General features: G+C 32.5%; 1 pseudogene; it reads left to right on the top strand.

Moving 5' to 3' along the window:
- The first annotated feature begins 250 nt into the window (after positions 1–250).
- On the top strand, positions 251–8898 carry LOC133176070 (uncharacterized; annotated as a pseudogene).
- Positions 8899–19872: the final 10974 nt, after the last annotated feature.

Genomic DNA, 19872 nt, shown 5'->3' with positions numbered 1-19872 from the left:
TTTGTATGCAGCTTTTGAGTCTTGTTAAGGAGGAGAAAGGGCGAGAGACAGGCTAAAAGAAATGCTGAGCAGTATAAATTTTAACGAACATTGTGCGATCAATATAGAAGTGCCAATTTTGATTGGTCAAAAACAAAATTTGCTCCGCATAAAATTAATTATGTACACACCTGGCACATGCATATGGTGCCTTTAAGTTGTTTTCTTATACAGACTTTCGGAAACCTTTACACCAGACTTCCACGACAAAATGCTGTTCTACAAATGCCGACGAATCACCTCGGAAAAAACTGGACTACATATCTCCAAAATTAGTTTTGATCTGTAAACCTCATCTTAGAATACTTCATTATACATGTAGACGACAACAGAGAAAAAATATTCTAAAAAGATATACAGTAAATCTGAGAAAAATGTGTACGAGTTTTCCATGTTTTCGACCGAACAGGGAAATTTGTATTTATGTATACATGTAAATTGTAGGAGCATTCTCTTTTGGCCATGTTTTTCGAACAACCAATGAGAATGAGTCTTTGGATGTCGTTTGTGAGGCCCTGTAGAAGGAGATTAATTATATTGATGTGGCCCCGTCGTATGGACATGGCATGGTGGAGGTAGTGTTAGGAAGAGTAATTAAAGATACATGTAGAGTGATTCATACACAAGTTCTAATCAGTCTAAGAAGGAAAATAAAATGAATATATTTATGATTAAGGTGCGATATACAATTTCAAATTTACTTACAAAACAGACATGATCAAATTATTGTAACGACTCATGGACATCCGAGGATACGTAAATTGCATTTCTTCATTAAAAGCACAAGGTGCTCGCTCCTAGGTTTTCGGATATTGTTTGGAAATACTTAGCTTATTGGCTTAATAAGTTACATATAAACCAACACACGTAGTATTTGATTAATGGTACCGTCTAGGTTGCTATAAAGTTTTCGGTAGCAATTTTTTAAATTTATAAATAGACATATATGCATAAAAATTCGCCTGAAGAAATGTTTACATGAAAATTAATATGTAAATTTTCATACATCTATGAATTCAGCTACAAACACTCATATTAACACATTTCTGACCCCAGACCAACTGATTTGATAACTTTTTATTGCTTACCATAAAACGTAGAAAATAAAAGCTTTTCAGCTGCAAGCTGTGTTCAGTTTACACTCTATGCTGAACTTCCTGAACAGGTCGCGTATTAAGTACATATCTCAAGCCAGCATAAAAATAAGAATTAAATTGATAGACTTGGTATTTTCTAACTATATGATTGAGGCTCTGGCTGGGATACAGTGTACCCCGAACTGCATATTACAAGGCGACAAAGGTGGGCCGATATAAACCGGAAATAGACAAGATGTTTGATTTCTCAGCTGAGCGGACGTTGAAAGTGTTGACGAGAGGTTACAGAGAATGGGATTGGATTACGTAGACTTCATTCTGGTAGTATTCCTTATCCCCAGTCTCCAAGATTGTCTTAATTTACAATGCTGATGTTAGTTGTGCAAAAAGTTCAGTCGCCTGAATTACTTTCCTAGAATAGTATTTCCAACACTGCGACACTTTAGATGATCTTTTGAACATGTAAATTGATTTATTCATTTATCAATCGGCAGGTTCATGACATGGAATTTGCTCCGAGTCTTGACATTATTATACAAGAAACACTTCCGGCTTTGCAAAAGATGAAGCAGAGTAGGAGAGCGAGATTTATCGGTATCACAGGTTGTCCAATTAAAAAAATCAAGTACGTATGAAATCACTTTAGAGAACAAACTCCCTTCCTCCTCCCTAGCCAGCGCCCATATAAAACACCTTTTAAGGCGTTTATATTTTCTGGATATATAACCTCCAAACAATGATGTACGCGAGTTTTTAAGTTCTACCTCCGTTATTATCTGTAAAACAATAAGGTTTTGTTTGTTTTAGGACAAAAACAAGTGTTTCGATTCCTGTTCCCCAATCATACAACTGGTTATTACAAGATTATTATGAGGTTTGATATTATTTGACTTTGAGTTAAAGTCATGACAAATCTTTAGGTCATCATGAAAAGATAGAATACTCTCACGTTATATGCATTAAATCAAATATCGAAAATACTGGTTCTGTTCTGACCTGGGTTAAACAATTTCAGTGACCTGGAATCTTGAGATATGATGTGGATATATTTTTTTTCATCAGTATCAATATACACATTAAGTTTGAACTGATCAGGGATTCGAGAGCTATTTTCAAGGCAGTATTCATCTATTACATTGCCCATTGACTTTAATCTTTAATATGTGACCTCGACAGTCCTTTATTGTTATGGACAACATTCAAAATTTTTAATCAACTCCAATGACTTGAGTTTTACATAAAGAAAGGATTGAAATCTCCAGAGGTAAGATCAAGTGCCTAGTAGAAATAAGTCTCCCTTGTCGACTAGTCGTATCCGCTGTAAACCCTATGCAATGACCCGACACAATAATATAATGTGGCATCCAGACAGAAAGACTGTCAAAACCGAGGGCAGACATACATGTACCGTATCTTGCGAAGAGAAACATGAACAATTATTACTTTTTTCAGTATTTATACCCGCACTTTCTAAAGAAAGTTCGGGTATATTGTTGTTACTCATGTCTGTCCGTCCGTCCGTCCGTCCGTCACACTCTTCTTTCTCAAACTCCTCTTACATTTTACACAGTAGCCTAATCATCTTTTGGGAGATGTTTGATGGTGTCATGTAGATGTGCAGTAAGGTTTCGGAATTTTCATTTTCACCCTAGGGGTCAAATAGGGGTCGAAAAATGACGTTTTTTATGCAAAAAGCCCCTGGTTCCCTGAACTCCTCTTACATTTTACACAGTAGCCTAATCATCTTTTGGGAGATGGTTGGTGGTGTCCTGTAGATGTGCAGTAAGGTTTCGGAATTTTTATTTTCACCCTGGAGGTCAAATGGGGTTCAATTTTTTTTCCTAAATATTTAACATGTTTAAACACCCTGGTTCCCAGAACCTCCCTTATATTTTATGCATTAGCCTTAAATCATGATCATTTGGAATATGATTGGTTTTGTCCTGTGGATGTGTAAAACGGTTTCAAAATTTGCATTTCCATGTGGATGGCAAATAGGGGCAGGAAAAAAAAATGGCCCCTCCCTAACCCATAGGGTCATGATGTGTACAAACTTGAATCTACTCTTCTTCAGAATGTTTCCATATTAATCATGCTCTTCTTGTTCTTGAAAAGAAGAATTTTGAAGATTTTTCTCCTTTTATTCCTATATAAAACTTCTTGTGGCCTGACCCTACCCTTGGAGGTCATGATTTGAAAACTAGAAATATGTCCATAGGACATGAATGCCCAGTCGAATGTATATTACTAATGCAACATGAAAATTTGTATGAGTGTATGAAGTTTGATGAGAATATCTTGAACAGTTTCTTTAGAATTGAAACTAAAATCTAAAAACAATTGGATATAGTTGATAAATTCTCACCAAATTATGTATAAGTGCATGCTTACATAAAAATATCTTAAATTGTTTCTTTAAAATTAAGAAAAGCACAAATTAAAGAGAAGGGAGGTCAAGGTCACGAGAAAGTGCAAGGTGAAAAGTTTTTGATGCAGTTGAATAGCTCTCACTAATACATATCAGCATTTTAGGTTTGATAAAAATATCTTGAATGATTTATTTAAAACTGAGCTTAACACTTATTTAAGAAAAGAGAGGTCAAGGTCAAAGAAAAGGTTGAGGTAAAAATGTTGATGCAGTTGAAAAGCTAACATCAGTATGTATTTACTGTATTAGCATATGAAGTTTGATAAAAATATCATAAATGGATTATTTAAAATGTAGATAAACACTTATTTAAAAAAGTGAAGTCAAGGTCAAAGGAAAAGTCAAGGTCAAAAAAGTTGATGATAATCATAGCTCTTAGCAGTATGTATCAGCATATGAAGTTTGATAAATATATCTTGAATTGTTTATTCAAAACTGATCTAGACACTTATCTAAGAAAAGTGAGGTCAAGGTCAAAGGAAAGGTTAAGGTCAAAAAGGTTGATGCAGTTGAAAAGCTTACATCAGTATGTATCAGCATATGAAGTTTTATTACAGTAATTTGATTGATTTCATTAAAACTAAGATAACACTAATTTAAAGAAAAGTGAAGTCAAGGTCAAAGGAAAAGTCAAGGTCAAAAATGTTGATGCAGTTGAATAGCTTACATCAGTATGCATCAAGTTTGTTTACACTATCTTTAATGTTCTCTTTAAAACTTAGCTAAACACTAGTTTAAGAAATGTGAAGTCAAGGTCAAAGGAAAGGTCAAGGTTAAAAAATGTTGATGCAGTTGCATAGCTCTTATCAATATCTATCAGCATATAAAGTTTGATAAAAATATCTTGGAGATTTTTTTTAAAACTGAGCTTTGAACTGAGCTAAAAGCAAAGCACGACAGAAGGACAGATGGAAGGACAGACAGAAGGATGGAAGAATGTAAGACAGACATGACAAACACTATATGCCTCGGCCATATTCATGGAGAGGCATAAAAAACTTTAATGTACACTATATGAGGATGTTTCCATATCAAAATGACTGACAAGCAAATTCAAAGAATTGGGTCCCCTACTTTCCATGTCTTAGTGGATGGGATGCCATTATTTATGGCATATTGTTTCAAATATGCACACCCTATCATATGTCATTCAAAAGTAATCACCAAAGTTAAAATTTTTGAAAATTAGGTAAAACATCAAGGTCAAGGGGTTAAAAATCATAGCATGCTCGGAAACATCTTGTTACAGGTAATGTACATGTCAAATATGAAAGTCCTATCTCTTCTCAATCAAAAGTTATAAAGGAAATATAACATTTTTGAAAAGTAAGTTAAACTTCAAGGTCAATGTCACAGAGTCAAAAGTCATGATATATTTAGAAAGGTCTTGTCACAGGTAATATACATGTATAATATGAATGCCCTATCTTTTCTCTTTCAAAATGATCAATTTAAAATAATGTTAATTTTTTTTAAAAGTAGGTCAAATTTCAAGGTCATGGTCATGGGTTCAAAGATCTTTGTATATTTAGAAAGTTCTTGTAGGTTATGTACATTTGAAATATGAAAGCCCTATCTCTTATTATTTAAAAGTTATGACCAAGGTTAAATTTATTGTGACAGACGGACAGACTGACAAACAGACAGACTGACAGACAAACGAGATTTAATGTCTCCTAGGTCCCTTCCATGAAAACGGGGGACAATAGTGCCCTTGCTGTTCTTGAGAAGATTTATGATGGAAAAAATCCCCTGCATTTTACTATGTAAATCTTTGGATTCTCATATGTGGCCCCACCCTACCCCAGTGGGTCATAATTTGAACAAATTTGAATCTACACGAAGTCTATGTAAAAGAAAGTTTCAACTTTTTAGGCCCAGTCAGTGGTTCTTGATAAGACTTTTTTAAATGATACCACCAAATTTTCACTAATTCTTGATCATCTCCCCTTGAAAGAGGGTGTGACCCTTCATTTGAACAATCTTGAATCCTCTTTACCCAAAGATGCTTTGTGGCAAGGTTGGTTAAAATTGGCCCAGTGGTTCTAGTGAAGAAGACAGAACTGTGAAAAGTTTACAGATGGACAGATGGATGACAGACAAAATGTGATCAGAAAACCAGAAAAACTCAAGTGAGCTAAAAACTTATGATCACAAGTACTTGGAAAGAGTTGGAAAGAGTTACAGTTACAGTATTTGAAAAGCAGTTTTTTTTCATGCATTGTTTTAAGAAGCTGAAAATGTATGACTTGTATCCATGTTGAAAAAACTGCATATTTAAGAAAACAGTATGATTAAAAATAATTAATCTTAAGCTAAAATGGTATAGCTAATTTAACTACAGAGCTAAAGGTTAAGTCAATTTTAAGATGCACAACCTTTTCAACTCTTAATCATTCTTAAAATATTTATATCATCATTTCTGATTCAAGGGAGAACTAGATATATGACCAGAAGTATATCTGTTGACTAATAAACATGTACATGTATTTGTGTTTTTTAAGTCATTTGTTTGTTTGTTGTTAAATGTCCCTCTCAGGAATTTTTCACTCATATGGAGACACCACCACTTAAAAATAATGAAGACGTAGAAGTCGGATTAGAGATTAACATTCATTTTAGGAGTTTTCAACAATTAAGACGTAAAGAGATAACTCCTTCCCCTCGCCCCTTCCCCTTCCCAGACCCCTGTTTACATTCATGTATGCAAACTAATACTTTGTTTTGACATAAAAAATGTGAATATATACAAATAGTTTAATGGTCCATCTCTTTGAATGATTTTCATTCCTAATTCTAGGAGGGTACATGGGTTGACCCAAATTCATGAGTGAAATGTCAAGCAATCTTATCATTGATGCACTTTTATTTAATTTGATGTAGTCATATTGTGAACATTTCCAGTTCATTAAGAGAGTGGGGATGACCTCCAGGGGTTCATATCCTTAAACCATTAGATATACATAACATAATAACACAAGAAACAAAATTATGCATAGTCAAATGGAAAATTTTTCTACGTTTTTAGAGTCACATGACCATTTGTCATTTCAGGGACAGGGAGTGGCTAGGGAGATTGCCCCCTCCCCCCCCCCCCTGGAGAATTTGCATAGTTATTGAAATAGAACTATGATTATACTGATTTACATTACATAAAAAATGACTGGAGGCCCTCCCGCTATAAAAAAACGGACCCCACCATCATTGTTTTTATTTTGTTTTTGTTTTTGTTTTTTGTTTTTGTTTTTTGTTTTGCTTCACAGGAAATTCTGGGTTGGAATTTTTTTTGACTGAGGTGTGTAGGTAAGGTAATTAAGTAAAGAAAATAGCTATAAGAGGCTCATAGGTCACATGGTCACCTGAGCATTTTATGCTCGATTTGACAAATACATGTACTGTGTAAATTATAGAATTATTTTGGCTTTTTCCTTGGTAGGCCCAATATGAAGGAGTGTGCATTTAGAGGCAAACACCTTAGTGCGGGTATTACTGTCTCATGACAGCATCTAGTTTCGTTTATTATGATATTTTATTTAAATTTAGTCCACACCAGTTGCAATTTGTAAATCTTTTGCTTTTACAGGACAGTACTTGAAAGAAGTACAGTGAACATTGATACAGTGTTGACTCAGTGTAAAGCTTGTAACCATGACAACAGTCTTCAGAAATATATTCTATTTTTTCAAGTAGGCATATATCAATTTCGATTGTTTAATCTAGAGGAAATTTGCCCCTTTTGTTTTGTTGACAGAAATACTATTCTCATCTAATCATTTATTCAGACTATTTTATTATTGGATTTCAATTCGTTACAGGAAAGAGGGAATGCTTCTCCAAGTGCTATCCCGAATTGCATCCCGCAAGGAAAGACTTCAAAGACGCATGTGCTAAAGCAGCAAATTTTTGTAGCGTACGTGTTATTGAGATTATCATTAAAATAAGCAATGAATTTAGATAACAAGAAACTATAGTGCATACGACAACAGAAAAATATTCAAATTTTTTATCACCTTTTCATCTTTTTTTGCCACATTTGAAAAAAAAATTAAATTCGTTACATACAATAAACCATACTTGAACTATATTTTGAAACAAGTGAACGGCTGTGAATTTTCCAGATTGGCAACGGTGTATACCTTGGGATTTCCCGGGGTCTACACAACACTGTTTTGTACTGCAAGGTTTTACACTGTCCTATTTCGTTTATAAAATACCGGTCAAAATGATTTTACAATTTCATGCTTTTTCAGTTTTGAGTTTTTATGCTAAAACACACACATTTAAGAAATTATTTATTGAATGAATATCTTTTTCTGGATTTAAAGGGGCTTCATTTATGAAAATAACTACGATAAATATATATAAATTGTTGGAACATAAAAGTATTGAATAAGCTCCGTCACAAAAAATGAGATTTTTTTTCAATTTTAGTTTGGGGAATCAAAATTAAAAAAAATATGGTAGCAATCAATGCACCCCTTTCAAAACAGGAAGAAGATATTTTAAAGGAAACTATTAAAAGGTTCTGCGTCTAAAAGAAATTCAATATTTTTCATGTAGAATTTAATTTTTGGTAATGCATAGTCGTATACAAATTTATTTAAAGATATTTAAAAATATTCCATGCAGCAGATCAATTGAATTATTTTGATTAACCATGCCATGTTTTATAAACCAATAGTTATATTTAATAATAATTTCGAAATACTTCTGTACAAATGCTTCTTTCCCATCTAAATTCGTTCAAAATTCTTCCATTCTTCCACATTTTGGATTTGCCTAAGTTCTTTATCTCGGGTTTTAGCAAAGCATTTTTATTGAGCGGAATGATATAGAGTGAACTTGCATCGCTGGGTGGGGTGTGGTGGGGTTGGGATTTGGGGATGGGGGTGGGGTCTAAATAAGTGATTAAATACTTAATAATTTAATAATTTAAAAATAAATAATTTAATTTAATAATAAATTAGTTTCTTATATCCTTTTCTTTCACTTACCCAAATGCTTAAAAACAGCTACATATACAAACCATACGAATCCACAATGATACAGCAAAGACTTCGCTAAATCAAATCAAAGTGTATTGACTACACAACACAGTTGCAAGTCTTCCCATACAACCACCTAATCTCCAGAATTGCTTCTTAAATTAAGGTGATGGTGTAATAAATAAATAACCATAATTAGCCGTAATTACATTATTGTACCTTTTTCAGGTTCATAGACCACATGTCTTGTAATCAAGGGGAGGTAAAGAAGTGGAGGAGTACCAAAGACAACTGCAGGGAATTCAGGTCAACGAAACTTTCAAACTCGGATAAGAAACTAATGGAATAAACATGAGAAACTAACGAATCTTTTATTTTCTATAATACAAATGCAGTAAAACACACTTATAACGAAGTGCCAGAGACGTTCAATTTTGCTTCGTTGTAAGCGTAATTTCTTTATATCCTTTAAGTGATCAATATATTTTAAAGTCAAAGATATGAAAATCACTTCCCTTTAAGCGTCACTTCATTTTAAGCGTGTTCGCTGTAAGCATGTTTAACTGTATGTAATTTATAACTAGAGGGAATGATTCATATCCATAGCATTTGTTTTAACAAAAATTAGTGCTACTTTATCCTCTGTATGCAGAATCAGCTAATTGGAAAGTTTTGGCAATTCTATACTGCAGTATACTTGACTGTATGAAAGTTTAAATACACAAACAAAAGAACAAAGTCAAGAAATAATAATTAGCACTTGCTTAAGTGCTTAAAATGTGTCTTTTTAAAATTCTTGACTTCTCAGATTTGATCAACTTCTGATTCCATTTTATCTGTCAATGATTCTATACATTCTGGTGTTTGATCACTTCCAATTCATCATACTCGACTTCCTGTTCTTTCTTTTGCTGATCTTTAACTTCCGATAAATCTTCATATTGTTCATCCACACTCTCAGTAATAATTTGTTTTTTCTGTATGCTCACTGAAAGCTTATCATATGTGTTTTCCTCAATAATTCTTTCACTGATGACGATATGGTCATAATCATTTTCTTGTGTAATAATTGCTTGTGGCTTTTTACAAATTGATGAATAACATTTAATCCTGAAATGTCAAGACATAATTAATCAAATAATGTTTCATGATTGGAGAAGACAAAAAAACATATTCTAGGAAAGACGATACTTTGTATATATAATATGAAATGGCCAACACGCTTATTCAAAGAGAGTGAGAAAAAGGTTTTCAATACAATCTACTGAATACCATCCTCACAATATCAGGGAGTCCTGAATCCACTCATGGCCGTTGGACCCTTGACAAATTTCATTCGATATTCTAGGGTCTAACTGCAACGAAGTCTTCCGGGAAAATTACAAATCTTGATCGTTTTTCTTAATCTCGACCAATAACATTAATCCTTTCTGTTACACACAACTTGTAACACATTCATTGAGGTATCAACTGCTTACTTTCTGTGTACTTTTACTATCACCTTATGAAAGACCTGATCTGATTGGTGCTAATGAGAGAAGCGAGCCCATAAAATATCGAATGAAATTTGTCAGGGATGAGGATGCTGAATATATACTTACTATTTACATTGTAGTGACAAAGTACGCCCTGATTTTGTAGTAACAGAAATAATACACGTATTATTGAATTTATGTCTAATGTATGTCTGTTTTTAGCCAACAGACCACAATCACACGACAGTTATTTCTTATACTTACACATTTGCTTAAAATTTGTACAAATTAAGCCCTTTACATCAAAATTTGTACAAATTAAGCTTTTTACATCTTTGCATATTCCATACAAATCTATAACACGTCATCACGCAACATTAAAAATTATGTGACCTCGACGGACCTATTATTGTAAAGTATGTCACATTATTGTTTTAAAACAGTTTTACGCCCATTAAATCATGCCCCTTTATGCATAGAATAATCATCATCTCATTGTGTTCTAACGGAGGATATTTATGCTAATTTTTTTAACATAATTATAAAGAAAATACTATTGAATGGTAATCTTCTAAAATGTTATAATATGACTAGATTTGAGTCGAATAGGTTAGAACTTATTACTAGTATAAAATTCATGAAATACCTTATCATAATTGCAGTTAAAATCACCAATATCAGTATTGAAGTAATTGAAACCAATAGCATCGTAGGTAATGTATTTAAATCACCTGAAAATAAAGATATAAGATTTTTCCTTTAGAAAAAGTTCATCTAAAATTGAAATGAATAATAAAAGTACATTGTAAAAATGTTTTAGAAAGCATAAGATGATATGTACATGTTAAGTGCAACAGATTCTGTAAGATATCAACTTATTTTTTTCTACGAAAGATAAAGAAGGAGAAAATATCCTTCTGGAGCCATTCTTGTACGAACACTATTTCATTTACCAAATCTCATTAAGTCCGAAATATCTTATTAGAAATCATTGTGTTTTTTGCAATTTACTTTTTGGAATAAAAAGGGAAAATTTAAAAATCTGAAGAACAGCAGAACTGACAGGTGAGCATTGTGGCCCAAGGGCCTTTAACTGAACACAGTGTTATTTTGCAAATAGTTTAGCACCAAATATTGAACTCAGATTAATTTCTTAAACATTTTAAGTGAAAAAAACCCCACTAAATAACAATAACAGTTATAAACACGTGTATCAAAATTACTTTTAAAAAAGCACGAAAATGCACTCAATCCATCTGATTCTGAGGCTTTATTCAAAGCATGAGATTTTTATTAAAACTTTAACTTAGAACTAATAATAAAAAGATATATTTAAAACACGTCGATTAAAGAACCAGGGGATAAAAGAATGTTAGAATTAAAACAGATTTTGAATAAACGTTTCTCGTTTCGCAGGGGTAATAAGGAAGCATACAAAATATTCTACCTTGACTTAATCAGTGCTACATTATGACGTCATAGTAGGCGAGATGACGTCAATTTTAGAATACAAGTTTTCGTAATATTCGTATTTAGAGATGTAATTTAACTCTAGAAAATGAATAGAAACGTGTAAACATTAACAAAAATAAAATGTTTTTATTTTGTTATGCTGTATCTGTCATTTTGATTAAAATCTACCACCGATGACGTCATATGTGTACTTCAAGTAACTTGGGAATTGATCATGTCGTGTAAAGAGAATTTGGCTAAGACGGCATGTACAAAGATACGTAAAATGGAGTTTAAAAGCAAATATTCTGAATATTTTGTGAAATTCATATGGAGTTCAGTTACTAAAACAGGTATGCTAATTTATTTTCATCGATTGTATTCTCTTCGAAGACAGTCAGCTATATACGTATCCCGGTCGGCCTTTCCTCTGTCAATTGTGACAAAAATAATGCAGCAGAACAACAATAAGCTGTATATTTCAAAACATAAGATTTGTACAGATGGAAAGTTTCCCTCCTAAAATACTTGCAAAGTGCTGATAGAATCCCGAGTTAAGCATGGTTTTACGAAAAATCTCGGTTTATATGTATAAAATTCAAAACATCGGGTAAGGTTTCGTGCGAATGTGTGGAATTATTATTTGACTGACGGGACAGTGGGATTCTAGCAGCACTTTTTAGGCAAAATAGATGTTTTCCAACTATATTATTTACTCAAAGAAATTATTACACTTCGGGGTATTGTTGTTCTGTTAGCTTTTTTACTAAGGAAAATTTCGCTATTAATAGAAGTCACGTGATGCCGTGGTGGTGGTGCACGTCTTTCCATTAGACACTCTTTTATCTTTATGCAATAGATAATAACAGTTTACATTTATCAGCGGTTTTGGTAAATTATCAAACTTAATTTTCTTTAAAAAGTCTAAATTTCCAGAGAATTGACTTATATGCTTCCTTAACATACCCGCGTTACTATTATTTATTTCCATCCAAGAATTTATCCCCAAAATGATATATCTCTGTCTTGACTTACATTTCTTAAACTGGACCAAAAAATGTTAAATCAAGTGTATTATACTTGTACTAAAACTATAGTTTTCAGGGAAATTCTGATATTTTGTATTTTCTTACCAGGTAGTGTTGAGATTTGATCCATTGTGACGGAATCAGTACCAGACACCATTGCAATTTGACCAGTTGTGACAGAATTAACATCAGTTAATGTTGCTATCTGATCGGTCGTGACAAAACCAGCATCATGTTGTGTTGCGATCCGATTCCTTGTGACAGAATCAACACCAGGTTGTGTTGAGATCTTACCGGTTGTGACAGAACCAGCATCACGTTGTGTTGAGATCTGATCGGTTGTGACAGAATCAGCACCACGTTGTGTTGATATCTGATTGGTTGTGACAGAACCAGCACCACGTTGTGTTGAGATCTGATTGGTTGTGATGGAATCAACACCACTTTGTGTTGAGATCTGATCGGTTATGACAGAGTTAACACCACGTTCTGTTGAGATCCGAAAAGTTGTGAAAGTTGTGGTGATTATTTTTGTCATCGTTGATTAACATATGGGATCTTTTTCTCCTAAAATTCAATTTCAACATAACAAATACATTTAAACGAATAATTACACCTATTCAGTAAAAAAATCAATTACGTATTTATTCTTGTAAATAAAACCTTCAAGTTTCATTTCGTTTTTGTGTATTAGCCTCTTTTATGTATTTGCAAAAGGTTTTGCACAACACGTTTAGCCTTAAGCAGAAGAAGTCCACCCTGGTTTACTGCGCTATATCGCGCTATATCACTAACCAAAACAGTATCTCTCTGGACAAGCATCTAAACTCAAGTTTAATAGTCAAATTGATGCCGATAAAGCTAGTTTTCTTTCTACATCTTTAAAACTTCAAAATATATTGAATATATAGCAGCAATATGCTTTGTCCTTTACATGTGACAAGAAATTAAAAATATCTTTGAAAAAGATTATACATGTATCAAAGGGGTTGGAATTGCTGAATCCCAAAATAACAGGCTGCAACGAATTAATACCCTCTAAAAGGTATTGACGACAGGGGTCTTTGAAGGAAGGAAAAAAAAAAAAGAAAAAACAAACAAACAAAGCAAAATTACTCAATTTCAGTGTCTTCTTAATAGTATAATAAGCATAAATCTCTTCATATATATCTAAGGTGAAAGAACGGTTCCTGCACTATAAACAGCTAGCAAAGTAACACAATAGAAAAATATTCCTCCCTACAGTGTAAAACAACATTCAGCAAAAGAAAAATCAGAATAACGCACTCAAGAGAGACAATAGATCCCTAATAGTCGTCATGATAGTCTGTAGGAAAACGGACTACTGACCACTTTCCTAAGATCAATACATAATATTAACAAAAAATTCATATATATAAATAATAATCATTTAAAAATGTATAATATTTTTTTTTACGTTTTGATTTTTCTTAGTTAACAAAATGTATACATGTTTTTGAAAACAGTTTAAGATAAAAGATCAAGATGCTTGACTAACAGTGATGAGAGATAATTAATTGTTTAGATCACGTAAGACTTGCCTGTATATCACGTAATTTAAGATTCCCGAATATTTTACTTCCTATACCATTGGTCATGTGAGTTCTGAATTGCAATGAAACTCCTCTGTCTAACATAGCAGAGTCTCTTCCGTAATAATTCGATATGTAAAAAATTGTAAATCTGTCTCCATATATCTGATTCATATTTAGCTCGTTCTTTAAAGGAATATCCTTTAATCCAGAAAGTATAGCGGATGTAACCACGAAATACAAGATGTTTATACTCACTATCATATGTGAGTGAAGTATTTGTAGGAATTTCGACAGACATAAATAGATTCATTGGATCAAACATACGACCACGAACCATAAGACTTGCGTCTGCATAAGGTATAGTAAATTGCAGCTGAACATTATATATATATATATATATATATATATATATATATATATATATATATATATATATATATATATATATATATGTATATACAGACCCTGAAACGTGCTACTACCCCAAAAAAAGCGTATAACTTTCGTGCGCTTTTCGTTTCGTGCAAACCGTGTAGCGTTTCGTGTAAACCGTGCAGCGTTTCGTGCAAACCGTGTAGCGTTTCGTGTAAACCGTGCAGCGTTTTGTGTAAGCTCCAAAGCGTTTCGTGCAAACCGTGTAGCGAGCGTGCGAGAAGCGTGCGACTTTCGTGTAAGAACCGTGTGAGAAACGTGCGACTTTCGTGCAAGAATCGTGTGAGAAACGTGTAGGATTCATTCGGAAGTCATTTCATTTTAAATATGGCTATCGATGGGTCAGGATGTCAAATAGTGTTGTTTATAGCTAATATTATTCGGAGATATTATACTGGATGTATTTTAAGAGTGAAATTTAAAAAAAAAGCATGAGAGCAACAAAATAAAATTACACGGTAATGTATATTTAATTTGTTTTTCTTTATTTTTTCTCTCAAAAATAAAGATGCACAGGAGATTTATTCAAATTAATTACATGTAATTACAGTGCATGTGCAACATTTTTAATGAATTGATTTTAATGCACAATCGGAGTGATCATATCTTTTTTATTTTATTTTCCAAAGAAAGCAACAAACGAAATTTCAAACGAAATTTTATCAGGACTCCGCTCTTGTCTATTTATTACCAGATTGTATTATATAATTTTAATCAAAACTGTGTGTCATTAATAGTCTTCTAACACATAGCATTGGTTGATTAATAATTGAAAAATATGAGTATAATTCACATGTATTTACGAACGCAGGATTAGAAATTACCGAGAAGGGGGGGGGGGTGCATTTCAAAAACGCAAGCTTTAAATTTCAATATTTGTCGGTACCGGGTGTTAAAAAGCATAATTGTTTTGTATAAAGAAATAAATACTTAATTTATATGGTGCATCGGATGCACCACTTAAAATATATTGGAATATTTAAATCTTCAACTTCCCATTTGCAATGTGCGAATGTGATCAAGGTCATTTACGACAGCAACCACGGGCTCCACGAGCAGGGAATTGAAAACTTGTTTTGCTTTTATCTTTTATCAATCATGTCTAAAATACACCCGAGAATAACGATTGAGTTTAAATTTGTGATATTAAATGCTTATTTTTTTGTAATTTAATTGGTACACATAATACCTGTGGATTTTATTTTTAATCGACCCGAATTTCCGTGATCAGTGGATTGTTCGGCAGTCACAATATAAAAGAGTTTAGAAATAAATTATAAATAACAATTACATATCAGTTATTTTATAAATCAGGCAGCTTTAATTTGTATTTTTTAAAATATTTGAGTTTTCATGTAATGTACTTGGACATGTATACACGAATATTGCATGGTAAGTTGTGCCGTGACTTTTTGTAAATTACATAAAATTTCCCCTCTACCGAGTTTTATAATGAAGGAATTTACAAGGTGATGGGTACATGTATATTGTCATTTTAGGTACATGTAGAGAGAGCTAATTATCCTTTATACCCCCTCCCCGCGGGTTTTTCTTCCATTCTTCCATATAGAATTCTAATGTTAAATTAAAATCTATGATAAAACTTGGAGACATGAATATTCTTAAGCACAGTTACTTGTTTTTTTTAATAATTTTTTTCCGATAGTATAATTACTGAAACGACTGCCGGTGGTTATTAGCTATGTCAGATTTACAGATACACAAGTAAGATCTCGGTAATCCCCTCCCCCCCTCCTCGCTCCCGACCAAAAGAGAGAAAGAAAGAAAATGCATAATCATCCTCTTTTCTGCAATGTACTTATTAATTTTACATATTAAAGAGGTGGACCTGAATTAATTAAATAAAATAAACTTACTGCTAAATCATAAGAAAATCGATCCGTTCACGGAAATAAACACAGTACGATATTTATTAAAATTAATTACTAAAGTTAGATCTCGCTAATAAACGAGTTTTTAATATAATACTTAAAAAAAAAATTAATGCCGAAAGAAATTATGAGGGGCAAATATAAATCTTTCTCTTGCAGTGTAAAATTTAGAGAAAAGAAGATGTACACTGACGATGATTGGCATATCACCTTAAAACAAGCGGATTACAAACGGAAAGAAAATCATGAATTATTAACTACTAAACTTTGAATATTTCTATCAGTTTATAAACATGTAGTACAGGAGTAGCGAGTTTTAATTTAAAAACGTACTGTGAAAGATTGCGACTCTTAATTAATCTATATTTAACCCGTAAAAAAAATAATGCCCGAGAGATTCCGAATAGAAAATCCAGATCGAGGCCAAAGCGTGCGAGAATCGTGTACAAAGCATTTCGTGCAGCCTTTCGTGTAAACCGTGCAGCCTTTCGTGCAAAGCGTTTCGTGTAAACCGTGTAGCGTTTCGTGCAAACCGTGTAGCGTTTCGTGTAAACCGTGCAGCGTTTCGTGCAAACCGTGTAGCGAGCGTGTACCGTTCGTGCAGCGTGCGTGTGGGGTAGTAGCACGTTTCAGGGTCTGTATGTATATATATATATATATATATATATATATATATATATATATATATATATATATATATATATATATATATATATATATATATATATATATATATATATATATATATATATATATATATTTGCTATGTAGATAACATAACTTTTATAAATTAATTTCTCATTGATCTACCGGTATTTCATATTAATCGAGGATCTTACTATCTTACTTTAATGCCAGCAAAAAATAGGGGACTTGCTTTTGCTTCACGTGGAAAACCATTTTCAGATGATTTACTTGCGACGATACAATAAATCTGAAAAAAAAAATAGATTCATTTGTAGGCACAGGTCATCTATCAGTTTCAATGACACCAACATATTATTTCTGGAGAAAGTATAAAAAATCATTTTGTCTTCTTAACATTGATCCTGCTGTTTTGTTTTTTCTTTAAAATGTCAAACACAGACAACAGGGCATTGTCTAGTGTACTAGAGGTTACAGTTTGACCTTTCACAACTTCGATGTCGTCTACATACCACGGAATGTGGTAAAACAACGAATCATACTTTATAGGCGTAAACCTACATATCATATTTACGAAAGGGTCATATTTTGCATAAGGCCCCCTACTCATGACATCCCACGACAGGTTGTAATATGAAACAGAGGCATCTGTTGGAACATACGGGGTGCCTAAATAGAATTATATATCTTTTATTTAAAATCTATTAGAAATGTGGATATTATAAAATACCTTTTCATGTACTCATTTTAAGGTGAAAGAAAACAAGCGATTTTTTTTCAATGTACTAAGTGTATTTTCTTATTAAAGAAAACAAGCGATTTTTTTTCAATGTACTAAGTGTATTTTCTTATTCTTTTTAAAAGTCAAATTCAGAATATAAATGTTTTGTATTAAATTTGGCTTAAAAGTTCTACTCACAGTCCTTGCTGGATTCTACAAAACACATGAGAGACTTTGAGATATTAAGACAGGTATCAAAGTCAGGTGTCGTACAGTAAACCTTCAGCAAAGCAAACTGTCCCCGCAATGATTTTACATACGGTATTAACCCGGGGAATTATTGCTTTACAGCAACCCCACCCCACCAATACTTAACTATATGGTTATTTTTTCTAAGGGAGAGTTAACTGTAAAGAAACATTCCCTCATGCATAGAATCCCTAACAAAAAAATACTATAATAAACTATAGTTAACTATAGTTTACTATAGTTAACTATAGTAAATCAAAGTTTCAAGGTTATCGCTATATAATAGTAAATCAAAGTTTTCAAAGTGATCACTATATTGTCAAAGTTATCACTTTAGTAAATCAAAGTTTTCAAAGTTATCACTATAGTAAATCAAATTTTTCACCAAGTTTTCATAGTGATCACTATAGTTTTTCAAAGTTTTTATAGTTATCACTATAGACAATCAAAGTGTCAAAGTTACATGTATCACTAGAGTAAATCAAACAGATTTTGAAACACTAATATTCTGCATTGCCTACAATATGGAATTTTTGTACATGTAGGGAGCATGTATCTTAATTTTTGTACATGTAGGGAGCATGTATCTTAATGGACCATCGTCATAAAATTAAACATTTTATTTTACTTAAGCAAGTGCAATTACGATTTCTTATAAACGTTGCAAAGTTTCTAACGATTCGCAGAGTAATGAAACAATTGTTATGGTTTCTGAGATTTGTTACCATATAACAACACATGGGCCACAAAGCTCATCGGGGTCACTATGGCCCTTATGGTATTTATAAGCAGATGTTTTTCAATATAAAAATTAGACCATGTATTGTGACCAAACCCTTACCCCGAGGGTCATGATCTGAATATACACTACACGAGGGTGCTTCAATATAAATATGACAAATTACGATTTTCTGTATTTGACAAAAAGCTTTTTAAATAGTTTTGCTATATACTATATAAAACCTTTATCAACATTTTGACAAATGAGGTCATAATTGAAACAAACTTGAATCTACATTAACTGAGGATGCTTCCATATGAATGAGACTAACAAGGTCTTTGTTGTGTTGAGAAGACTTTTAAAAGATTTTTCCTTATATTCCTATGTTAAACTTTGATCGCCCTTAGTGGCTGCTCAATATCCCCAGGGGTCATGATTTGAACGAATTGGAATCTACATAACATGATAATGCTTCCATATTAATATACCTGACTAATCAAGGCTTTGCCTTTCTTGAAAAGAATTTTTTTAAAGATTTCTTATTATGTATTCCAATAAAAACATTTAATTGGTAATTATGACTCTAATTTACCCTGGAGTCATGATTTATGCAAACCTGAATTTACATTATGACAGGAAGCAGTCAAATACGTTCCATCTTCTTTGAACCAGTGTTTCTTGAAAAATGTAATAACCCCACCCAATTTTATCAATTTCTTAATTACATGTACATTGTATCTTCCTGAATCCTATTCATCCAAGAAAATCCTATGTAAAATGTTGTTGAAACTGGACAAGTGATTCTCTCGGAGAAGATGAAAATGAGAAAAGATTACGACAAAGACATTTTGATCAGAAAAATTCACTTGAGAAAGGACTATTTTTGAGGACTCTTAAGACAAAATCCCCTATTTAATCAATTGTTTCACAGAGATAAGACTAATAATAATTAAAATATTTGTGAACATTTTCTAATATATTATATTTACCTAATTTTATCCGAAAAATCTGAACCGTTTACGGTTAGGTTGGAAAGTTTACTATGCAAAAGACGAAAGGTAAAATAAACCTTCCCCAAAAATGAAAGGTTACTTTTATGGTAAATTTCCAAGGGAACTTTAATATACAGAAAGGTTTACTATATTTCTCCGG

This window comes from Saccostrea echinata, unplaced genomic scaffold, assembly GCF_033153115.1.
Source record: "Saccostrea echinata isolate AGI-Se365-2 ecotype Australia unplaced genomic scaffold, CSIRO_AGI_Sech_v1 ptg000065l, whole genome shotgun sequence".
In the NCBI taxonomy this organism is placed as follows: Eukaryota; Metazoa; Mollusca; class Bivalvia; order Ostreida; family Ostreidae; genus Saccostrea; species Saccostrea echinata.
Note: the sequence above shows the minus strand (reverse complement) of the source record. Positions and strands in the feature narration are given on the sequence as shown.